This window comes from Kogia breviceps, chromosome X (genome assembly GCF_026419965.1).
Source record: "Kogia breviceps isolate mKogBre1 chromosome X, mKogBre1 haplotype 1, whole genome shotgun sequence".
Taxonomy (NCBI): Eukaryota; Metazoa; Chordata; class Mammalia; order Artiodactyla; family Physeteridae; genus Kogia; species Kogia breviceps.
Window position 1 is genome coordinate 124,852,124 of NC_081330.1, and position 12,363 is coordinate 124,864,486.

Here is a 12,363-nt window from a genome sequence, read left to right on the forward strand (position 1 = left end):
GAGCTGGGTCTTAGCATTGAGATGGAGATCTCTGGGAGAGCTCTCGCTGATTGATACTACGTGGGGCTGGGAGGTCTCTGGTGGTCCAGTGTCCTGAACTTGGCTCTCCCACTTCAGAGTCTCAGGCCTGACACCCGGCCAGAGCACCAAGACCCTGTCAGTCACACGGCTCAGAAGAAAAGGGAGAAAAAAAGAGAGAAAGAAAAATAAAATGAAATAAAATTATTAAAATACAAAATTAAAAAATATATTATTTAAAGAAAATAATAAAAATTTTTAAGTAATAAAAAATAAAAAGAAGAGAACCAAACCAATAAACAAAAATCTACCAATGATAACAAGCGCTAAAAACTATACTGAGATAAACATAAAAATCAGAAACTAGTCAGTCGCATACAGCAAACCCCAAGTCTGCAGTTGCCCCCAAAGTCCACCGCTTCAATTTTGGGATGATTTGTTGTCTATTCAGGTATTCCACAGAAGCAGGGTACATCAAGTTGACTGTGGAGATTTAATCCGAGGCTCCTGAGGCTGCATGGAGGAAATTCCCTTTGTCTTCTTTGTTCACACAGCTCCTGGGGTTCAGCTTTGGATTCGGTCCCTCCTCTACATGTAGGTCACCCTCTGGTGTCTGTTCTTCACCCAGACAGGAGGGGGTTAAAGTAGCAGCTGATTAGGGGGCTCTGGCTCACTCAGGCTAGGGAGAGGGAGGGTTATGGAATGCTGGACAAGCCTGCCGCGGCCGAGACCAGTGTGACGTTGCAACGGCCTGAGGTGTACCATGTGTTTTCTTGGGGAAATTGTCCCTGGATCACGGGACCCCGGCAGTGGCGGGCTGCAGAGGCTCCCGGGAGGGGAGGTGTGGAGAGTGACCTGGGCTCGCACACAGGCTTCTTGGTGGCGGCAGCAGCAGCCTTAGCATTTTATGCCCATCTCTGGTGTCCGCACTCATCTCTGAAGCTCACTTAGACGGTGTTCTGAATTTCCTCTCCTAGCGCACCCCAAAACAATGGTCTCTTGACTCTTAGGCAGTTCCAGATGTTTTCCTGGACTCTCTCCTGGCTAGCTGTGGTGCACTAGCCCCCTTCAGGCTGTGTTCACGCAGCCAACCGCAGTCTTCTCACTGAGATCTGAACTCTGAAGCCTTAGCCTCAGCTCCCAGCCACCACCCGCCCCAGCGGGTGAGCAGACAAGCCTCTCGGGCTGGTGAGTGCTGGTCAACACCGATCCTCTGCGGGAATCTCTCCGCTTTGCCCTCTGCACGCCTGTTGCTGTGCTCTCCTCCGCGGCTCTGAAGCTTCCCCCCCTGCCACCTGCCATCTCCGCCAGTGAAGGGGCTTCCTACTGTGTGGAAACCTTTCCTCCTTCACAGCTCCCTCCCAGAAGTGCAGGTCCCATCCCTATTCTTTTGTCTCTGTTTTTTCTTTTTTCTTTTGCCCTACCCAGGTACGTGGGGAGTTTCTTGCCTTTTGGGAAGTCTGAGGTCTTCTGCCAGCGTTCAGCAGGTGTTCTGTAGGAGTTGTTCCACATGTAGATGTATTTTTTATGTATTTGTGGGGAGGAAGGTGATCTCCATATCTTACTCCTCCACCATCTGAAGGTCCTCTCTATGATGTTTTATGATTATCACATACCAAAGGGGAAAGGTGGGGGGGAGGGATAAATTAGGAATTGGGGATTAACATATACACACTAGTATATATAAAACAGATAATCAACAAGGATCTACTGTATAGCACAGGGAACTCTACTCAATATTCTGTAATAACCTGCATGGGAAAATAATCTGAAAAAGAATGGATATACGTACATATGTATAAATGAATCACTTTGCTGTACGCCTGAAACCAACACAACATTGTAAATCAACTATACTCTAATATAAAATAAAAATTAAATTAATAAAGAAAGATTATCCCAGTAATTGCTATGGTGAATTGAATGGCCAAAGATTATCTCTGCGTCACAGTTCCTTTTGCATTCATGAACTCATATAGGTTCAAAGTTCAAGTGTGTTGATGAATCCTCACTCACCTGAAATTTGAACAGAGAACACTAGTGATTCAGAGACGGTTCAATACTAAACACTGATTAAGTCTAAATGACTAATGATCTATTATTTTAAATCATAAAGAGGACAGCAAATGTCTATGAATAAAGCACTTTAAAAAAAACCATTTCTTGGGGCTTCCCTGGTGGCGCAGTGGTTGAGAATCTGCCTGCCAATGCAGCGGACACGGGTTCAAGCCCTGGTCTGGGAAGAGCCCACATGCCGCGGAGCAACAGGGCCCGTGAGCCACAACTACTGAGCCTGCGCGTCTGGAGCCTGTGCTCCGCAACAAGAGAGACCGCGATGGTGAGAGGCCCGCGTACCGCGATGAAGAGCGGCCCCCGCTCGCCACAACTAGAGAAAGCTCTCGCACAGAAACAAAGACCCAACACTGCCAAAAATAAATAAATAAATAAATTAATTAATTAATGAAAAAACCATTTCTGGTATGGCCTTAGGTATACACAGAAAAATTTTCTTAACTAAAATGTCACTGGGGGCCGATAAATGATTACTTATATTCTGGTTGATGGATATTTAGCAAGGAACGAGGAGGCTGAGCACCATAACTCTGGCAATCATTCTATTTCAGCTCAAGCTCAACGACTTTCAGATAGGAGGCCACTTCATTGCAGTACGAGGGTTGCATGCCTTTACCCTAGAGCGAGATGGCTAGAGTACTCTGTCCTGCCCTTGAGGCCACCTGTGTGACATCACAGACCCTGGATCTTGTTTCCGAGGTGCATGGATCTTGATCGTTAACCTAGACTGGGATAACCAGGCCCAAGAAAACACTCGTCTCACAGGAGACTTGAGAGTGACAAATTACAGAAATGCCATGTAGCCTGGAAAAAGTCATCTTGGTTTGGAGGCAACAGTGCTTCAGATACTCTACAGATATTTGTCCATGTCTATGGATATTTGTTCATGCCTCCTGCATTTAATTCAGACAATGTGGTCACCATATCCAAAATGGTGCCCAAGGGAAACCTTCAAGGCACTGGATCCAGGCCTAAAGCCCCTACTTCCCAAAGAGACTCTAGAACCTCTTAACCTTCTTCGAGTCTGATTTTCATTTGCGGTGGTCAGAGGTCCAACCATTCAAGTCTATCATGGTCCCATGGATCTGAACCCAAAGCTCAGGACACTGGGACAATTTCATCATCTCTTTAGCAGTTTGAGTTCACTTAAAGTGATCTTGGGGGCTCCTCTGGTCAGCGAGTCTTCCAATCCTTCCATGGCTGCCCTACGCACATTCTGTACTGAAAGATGTCATCAAAAATCTACCGGGTCCCTCTGGGTTGGTATAGCAGCCTGACCCCAGGAAAAAAAAAAAAACAAAAAACTGTCCCTCTTAGACATTACTTGGAAGAATTTTCAACCATGCCAAAGCTGAAGCTGTGAGTGTAGATGGCAATGACATGCTAGGTAGCCTGGGAGCGTGGTTTTGGCCTTGGAGCCTCCACGACAGGGCCTACATGGGTCCACTACCATAATTTTAAAATAGTGTGGGGGATGTGTGGGGATGAGCTGGGAGGAAGATGATGGGAGAAGTAGATTACAGAGCCAGGAAGAGGCACCTTTCCCTGTTCAAATGGGGTGAATGGGAGGAATTGTGATGCCAAGATATGTAAATATTGATTGAAAAATCAGTATAAATATCTTTCCTTTTTCAAAACTATTGTTCCACCATCTTTGTGTATAGCCAATTGCAAGCTCAAAAAATCCCTGAGCGTCTCAAATTGTTTCTAATTTCTCTATAATCGGTTGCTTGGATCAACAAAGAGGAAATTGGGAAATTTAATTTTCAGCAGGAAACTTAACGCATAACAAAAAAATAGCGGGGGGTGGGGAGCAGACAGAGGAACACAATGGTGCGGGTGTTGACCCATCAAACAATAATGCAAACAGAAGCCCTTGGAGCTGGTCTGGCTCTGGCAAACAGCCATTGTTGTCTTTGAAACCCTCAGTGACAGTGTCGAAATCATCTTCAGAAACAGGAAACTGTGTGATTTTGATTTTCTGGCAACCTCATCCTTTCTTGTGAACTGGCAACCTGGCTGTGAGCTGTTAACTCTGATTCACACTAAATGATGGAGGCAGAAACAAAAGTATTTCCTTTTCACTTAAATCTCCACGTTTTCAGAAACAGCTCTGAAGCTAAGTCACTTCTGCTCATTCGTGTACCCAAGAAACATTCCTGAAATGAGGCCCGTACAGAGGCCAGACATGGCTTTGGCTCTAGTTTCCATTTGTCGCTAGAATGGGGAGGAAAATCTGCCTCAGTGAGAGTGGAAATTCAGTGGATGATGAGGGCTGTACTAGGTAATCAATCATTCCAGGAGGCATTTCTGCTTTGTCAGAACAAGACAGCAGATGGGTATAGAAATGTAACGGAGTGTCTGTTTCTTCATCTTTACATCGAGGAAGTTGACCTAGAACAGGGGTTGACAAACTTTCTGTAAAGGGCCTGATGTAAACATTTTCAGTTTTGCTGGCCAGACGGCCTCTGTCGCAACTACTCCACTCTTCCCTTGTACCACGAAAGCAGCCACAGACAATCCGTAAACAAATGGGCATGGCTGTGTTCCAATAAAACTTTATTTACACACATAGGTGGTGGCAGGCTGGAGTTGGTCTCTGAGCCACAGCTTGCTGACCCCTGATCTAGATGATTATATTGATACTTCATTCTCTCTTAAAGTGTACTTTTGAGAGACAGAAGTTAAAACACCAGCATGCTCTCTTCCTCTCTGGCACTGGCTTCTTTTCCAAACTGTCCTGGCCCTAGAGGGAGGAACTCTCTTTCCCTCTCTTTCTCGGTATCATCTATCCACTGCAATCTGACTACTCCCTACACAGTCCTTCAGAAACTAGCAAGCAAAGTCCTCTGGTGACCTCCGGATGGTCAAAGCTGGGGGTGGCCATCCAAGTCTCAACCTCCTTGACCTCTCTGAGGTCTTTGAATTGACAGACCTCGCCTATAACTCTTAGAACTCAGTCCTCTCTAGAACTCTGGACCCAGCTCTCTGGCTTGTCCTCCTGCCTCTGGCTGCTGTGTCATGGTCTGTAGTGCTGTTTCCTTTTCCTCCATCTCTGCCAGGGTCAGCCTTAGCCATTTTCCAACTCATTCTCCCTGACATCTATCAACCGTCTCCTCTCTCATGGTATTTGAGATCTCTTAGATAACTGCACCTTCATCTACCCCCATCCCTGAGCTGAGAATCATGGAGTCATCTTTGACCCCTCACCTTTGACCTGCAAGCTGGTATATTCCCACTTCATAAATTGCCTCTCCCCTCCCCCACACCCCGAGTCAGTCCATGGATGTAAATGTCCTCAGCTGTGAATCACATGGATGTAAATGTCCTCAGATGTCAATCACCCTCCACTGAAAGACCCAGATAGTCATTCAGACAATCGAATGAAACTCTCTGAAAAACGCAAATCAGAAGCTAGTGAGAAAAACAACTTTTTACTTGAAAAGAGCAGAGTATTGGAGTGTAGGGAGCTGATGTCCCAGACCACTGGGCAACTTTCATGGGCTATAGGCACGTGGCCCTTCACGAACTCCTTCCTCAACAAAAAAATATTAAGAATTATATTTTATGACTACGTTGGTATGAAGGCAAGTACAATCCAGGGTGGATTATATTAATTTTTTTCCTTCCGATTTTTAGAAGAAACTGAAATAATTTTGTGGGCCCTCAGCTCTGTGCCTAATGGAAAAATTGCTCCTGGAGATGTTTGTCAGATGTTCATAAAAGCACAAAAGTTCTTTTAAAAAAACCTAATCATGTCAGATAGTTCCTGTTTTAAACTGTTTATCTTTCTTTTAAAGAAAAATGTAGGGCTTCCTTGGTGGCGCAGTGGTTGAGAGTCCGCCTGCCGATGCAGGGGACGCGGGTTCGTGCCCCGGTCCGGGAAGATCCCACATGCCGCGGAGCGGCTGGGCCTGTGAACCGTGGCCACTGAGCCTGTGCTTCCGGTGCCTGTGCTCCGCGACGGGAGAGGCCACGACAGTGAGAGGCCCGCGTACCGCAAAAAAAAAAAAAAAAGAAAAATGTAATGAATGTCTGCCAACAGGAAATGTTAATATGAATATCGGGATTATATTCATTCACATCATATAATATTTGGTGACACTGAGATACTGATATCAGGATGAGAAAATCAGTTTTTAATATATTAAAATAATTTATTAATGATAGAAGTAAATCAGCATTCTGATGATGCTGTAAGTCATTTCTTTTTTTTCCAGCTTTATAACTGACAAATACAAATTGTATATATTAAGGAATACAATATGATGTTTTGATATACGTATACGTTGTGAAATGATTGCCACAACAAGCTAAGTAATATTTCCATCACCTCACAGTTACTACTGTGTTTCTTTTCTTTGTTTTCTGTGTTGAAAACAATTGAGATCTATTCAGCAAGTTATAAGTATACAATACAGTATTATTAACTATGGTCACCAAGCTGTATATTAGATTCTCAGAACTTATTCATCCTACGTAACTGAAACTGTGTACCCTTTGACCAACATCTCCTTTCTCCTAACACCCATCCCCTGGCAGCCACCACTCGACTCTCTGCTTCTGTAAGTTTAACTTTTTTAGATCCCATATATAAGTGAGCTCATGCAGTATTTGTCTCTCTGTGTCCGGCTCATCTCACTTAACATTATGTCCTCTAGTTTCACCCATGTGGTCTCAAATGGCATGATTTCCTTCTTTTTTAAGGCTGAATAATATTCATACATACATATGAATATATATATATATCACATTTTGTTTATCCGCTCATCCATCAATGGACATTTAGATTGTTTCCATTTCTCGGCTATTCTGAATTGTGCTGCAATGAACGTGGGGTGTCTTCCAGAGCCTTCTTTCATTTCCTTTGGCTAAACAGCTAGAAATGGGATTGCTGGATCACACGTTAGTTCTATGTTTAATTTTTTTGAGGAATCTCTAGACTGTTTCCATAATGGATGCACCAACGTACAGCCCCACTAACAATGCTAAGGGTTCCCTGAGAAAATAAATATTGATATGCTTTATTCATGCTTTAATAATAAAATGAAAGCCAGCTATCGCCTCTCTCTGCAACCACTAGAGAAGGCATCAATCTCAAACAAAAACTCTGGCTATTCCATTCTATACATCACTTGAATTCGTTGCGTCTGTTTCATTCAATTACTTCACTGTTTCATCCAGCCAACACTTATTAAGCGTAAACCGTATGCCAGGGATTGTGCTAGGTCCGGCAATACATCCGGAAGTACTCTACCTTCTGTTTTAACTGTGACATTTAACACTGTATTAACACACCTCTCATCAGATTATTCAGAAGTTGCCACTAGCACAGTCACCTCCATTATCCGTAATAATAAAGACAAGAAGTGGCTCCGAAAATGCAAAAGTGATTTAGACTTTGCCCTAAAAGGCATTTTTTTAGATTCCTAGTGGGATGGAGGAGGGTGGGATTACAAGGAAGGAGCATCAGTGTGCCTTGCTAACGATGAGGCTTACACGGCACCTCAATTCCACTCCGCAGGAGCAGGGAAGATGAAGAACGTTGTAGGTCCCAGTTCCTCAAACAAAGGGGTTTTTCAAACACGGGAGATTATTCATTTTATACTAAGACAACACAGACCTACTGGGCAGCGGAGGCAACTTGCTCTCTTTAAAACGTGGAGCTCACACCCTTCATGAAATGTGTGACGCGTGGAATGAATTGAGTTTTTGCATTTAGAACCTCTGGCTCCCAGGAGAAGCAGGTGGCCCTGGGAGGAAGGGCCTGGCACAAAGGGCACACGCGTCACATGTCAGCTCTGTCCTTCGTTGGGACAATCCCACCTGTAACGCCAACAGTTGACTCAGACATACTTTGGAACCAACAGCTGCGCAGCCGTCTGTCTTAGCTGGGGCAGGGTCACGGCGGCGTGCGCGGAGAAATGGCAGCAACGGAATGAGTCGAAGACGCCTGTGCCGGCCGCAGGCTACCGTAGACCAGGGTGGCTCCGTCTCAGCCCTAGTGGCATCTGGGCCGGGTCATTCTTTGAGGGGGACGGTCCTGTGCACTGCAGGATGTTTAGCAGCATCCCTGGCCTCTACCCACTACGTGCTCTCACTCCCAGATGTGACACCAACAAAAGCCTCCAGACACTGACATCTGTCCCCTGGAGGGCCAAATCGGACCCAGCTGGGAACCACTGCCCTGGTGACCTGTTAGACCGTCCTGGGAATCCAATGACAGAGAGTAAGTGGAACTCTCTGGTAGCCCCAAAAGCCCCAACCCAGGGGTTCTCGGTGCCGCCGGCCCATTTCTGTCCCTGGGGAGATGTTAACGTCCTGAGACCCAGGAAACGTGCCAGCTCAGTTAATCAGAAACTCAGCAGGTAGGACGGAGGCAGCAGTGTGATGTGGCATCCCCCCAGAGATTCCAGGGGACAGAGATGCGGGGACCCTCTGCTCTACGCAGCCGTGTCATTCTCAGGACTGGGTGGGTAAACTCTGCCATTTGAGGGGAAAGCCTGGGCCTGCGCCCCGATATGAATACACAGCGCTCATCCACCTACAGACAAAGGCGGCATTTGCTGACGGCCCACGAGGAGCCAGCCATGCAGTGCGTGGCTGAAGAAGCAAAGTTGACCAAGACTGTTGTTGCCCTCCAGGGAATTCTAATCTGCTAGCTGGAGAGACTCCTGAAAAGCCCACTGAGAAGGGCCCTGACAGAGTTTGCACAAAGAAGCACACAGAACAGGGGCATTGGTCAGGGAGGGGTGTCAGGGAGAGGAGGCTTTCTGAAAGAGATGAATGCAGACATTTCTCCTGAAACAGCCAGAGCCTAAAATGTGCTGTGGCATTCCAGTAAAAACTTCTGCCCAGGTGGGGAGGGATAAAGTAGGAGTTTGAGATTAACAGATACACACGACTATATACAAAATAAACAAGGACCTACTTATAGCACAGGGAACTATATTTAGTATCTTGTTATAACCTATAACGGAAAAGAATCAGAAAAAGAACACACACACACACTATATTGACTCAGTTATACGTATATATGTATAACTGAACCAATTTGCTGTATACCTGAAACTAACATAACATTGTAAATCAACTATACGTCAATAAAAAGTGGTTTGCTTTCGGGGGGGGGGAAGAGAGAGAGAGACTTGGTAAAAACAAACAAACAAGCAAACAAAAACCACAACTTTTGCCAAGAGCCTAAGAATTGGAGAAAATGCAGAAATTTAAATGAACACGAAACACTCAAGCACCTAGAGGATTACTGGGAGTGAAACCTCCATCTCCTGCTCTACCAGCCCCGTGTGATAAATTGGCAATGTTTGCTTGGCCATCAGAGCTTAAATCACTCGTTCAGGCTACAGAGCATGGATGTTCCCAGCCTTTAGCCCCACAGGCAAATCTAAGACTTCCAGACGTTCTCAAAATGAGCGGTAGGTTTTTTCTAACATTTCTTATTAAAAATTTCAAACGTAATACCAGGTGGAAAGAATTTTCTAGAGAACACCCATGTTCCCACCACCCAGATTCCACCATTGACATTTTGCTATACTTGCTTATCCATCCATCCGTCTGTCCCTCTGTCTGTCTACTAATGCAAGTTGTACATTGTTTTAAGTTCATTCTCAATGAATGCGATAAGAGTGAACGTTTAAAAAAGCCATTCCTCGTTTGTTAGCCAGCATTAGTATAATTTGTTGGCCAATCCACATAACGTGGAGAACGATGTCGGGTGTGGGAGGAGTCAGGTCTTGAGTTGTTAGAAACCATGTCACTAAATTACTGTACTTATTCTAATAACTCTTGAGAAATAGCCTTTAAATTTGCTTAAACATTTCCTGTGGTCTTTGCAGATAACCTCTAGTGGAAAAAAAAAAACAAAAAACAAAAAACTGAAGTGACCATGTGCGTCCTCAACGCTTTGGTTAGTTCACAAAACCTACGCGAAAAACGCATTTTCAAGTGTTTCAGCTTCCTCAAACCAGCGTTGCCTCAAATACACTTCCTCCCTTTACAAAGCCTTAAAGATTTTCGTATTGAGTTGTTTCTTCCTGAGAGACAGCTCACAAATACTCCAGCTGAGAAAAGAGATAAATTGCCCCATCCGAGAAATGAGAAGAATTTCTTCAGGGTTTTCTAGCTTGGACCCTTGGAGTTTTTAAAAAAAAAAAGGCTCTGTGCCTGTCAAACACTGCAGAATCCTTTTTTTGGTTATTTCTAGGCGGCTGTGCCGGAGAAGTAGCTCTGTAATCCTCATTTGTCTCCAACTGACATCTCATCCTGCTTTGTGGCAGAGAATTCTTCCTTGATGTGACATTCCTTTAAAGAAAAAATGAGCTGGCATTGAATTCTTAGCTGAATACCGCTCGCTGGTGTGTGTGTGTGTTTTGCTGATTACAGAACAGGCCTGGAATACCATTTTAAGCCAAACTCCTTGATGAGGCATTTGTAAATTGGATTTCTCCATATGGGCTGTAAAAGAGTAAGAATGGTTGCACCAAGCAATCAGGAAGATTTTTCTTCCTTCTTAACTGTTGCACATCTGTAGCTTGAAACAGAGGGAAGCCTGAGGCCGTTATGGCTTGAAATTGTCCAGGATGTCTCAATGGCTAATTGGGGCATCAAGTGGATGGTGGGGAAATGGGACAAGCTGGTGGGGTTGAGTGTCAGGAGGCTGCGATTCCCTTCGGGTTACTGAGAACTCCCGGATACAAAGGTGGGCGGACTTGAAGGGGGAGGATGGCTTCCAACCCAGCAGTGGAAATGATCCTGGCGAGACAAACCCTGACACAAAGGTGTAGGGGTTGAGTTTCAGGTTGGGGCAGAACTTCCCAGGGAGCCACTGTCCTGTGCTTCGGGCCGGAACCTATGTTGCCATGGGAGTGGGGCTTTTCTGGGATGAGCAAGGGAGTCCAAGTGCTAGGAGTGCCCAGTGACAAAGGAGGCATGGGCGCAGTCTCGGGGACCCACATGGAGATGGGGAAAGAGCCGTAGACATGATCGTTCCTGATCTCTGGGGCTAGGGACTCTCACATTTCCGAGCCCATCATTTTAGGCAGAACAGACACTTTGCCCAGTGGAGTACAAAAGGCCTGGAGAGATTCAAATCCATCCTTAGCATTGCTAGTCTAGAAGGTGGAAAAGGATTGTGAGAGTTTCTTAGCAGAAGAAATGGGTTTACGTCTGCAGCTAAGGGGCCTCAGGTTGGTTGCTTCCTCCTGCATGACATGAGATGGTAGGGGACACGCTCAGCCACCAGAGCCCTGTGGCTGTGCTCTCCAGGCTCCAGTGAAGGTGCAGGCAGAGGATCACCACGGGTTGGGGAAGGGCTCCTCAGTGAAAGAGCAAGTGAAGGAGACGTGCCCAGGAGACAGGCAGGGCAAAAGGTGAGCTCTGCGCGCCCCTGTTGTGGTTTCCTGTTCTTTGTTTCCTCCTGAAGCAATGCAGTTCATATCACGGTAAACTCATCACCAGGCGGAAGCAAACCCGAGTTGCAAACAGACAGAGAGCACGTCTCCTAGAACATTCTGCCTGCTCCAAGCCCCTGCAAGCCCTTGGTTGGGCAAGTCTTCAGCTTCGCAGATTCCCTAGAGAATCATGTCACGCCCGGAGTCAGTGAACGAAGTAGGAAAGGACAAAATGAAGCGCCCTGAGTCTGTGGCAGGCCCTCCAACCTGGTACTCAAGCCCTCCCAAGATCTGTGAATCATTTCTAGAACTAGAGAATTTCTAAAAGCAGAAAATGAATATATCCTTATAGATACCTTAAAGCCACCAGGCCTCAAACCAGGTGATTATTTTCATTCATCCCAGTCATGCTGAACACCCTTCATAATCTTTTGACCCCTCTTTTCATGAACGTGAATGTCCAGAAATTGTTGCCTAAGACATCCCTGGAACATATCTTGAGCCTGCGTTTCTTTATTTATTTATTTAATATTTATTTATTTATTTGGCCGCGCCGGGTCTCAATTGCAGCGTGTGGGATCTTCGTTGTGGCACGTGGGATCTTTCGGTTGTGGCATGTGGTACCTAGTTCCCTGACCAGGGATTGAACCCGGGCCCCCTGCACTGGGAGCACAGAGCCTTAACCACTGGACCACCGGGGAAGTCCCAATCCTGTGTTTAAAGAAGCCATCTAACATGCAAAAATGCCCACAGAGCAAAGTGGCGATGAGAAAGGCTAAAGCAGCAGAAAAGAGAAAACAAATGAACAACTCTTAAAAGAGACTGGAGAGCTATTGAATAGGTGTCATCAAATACACAGCAATTT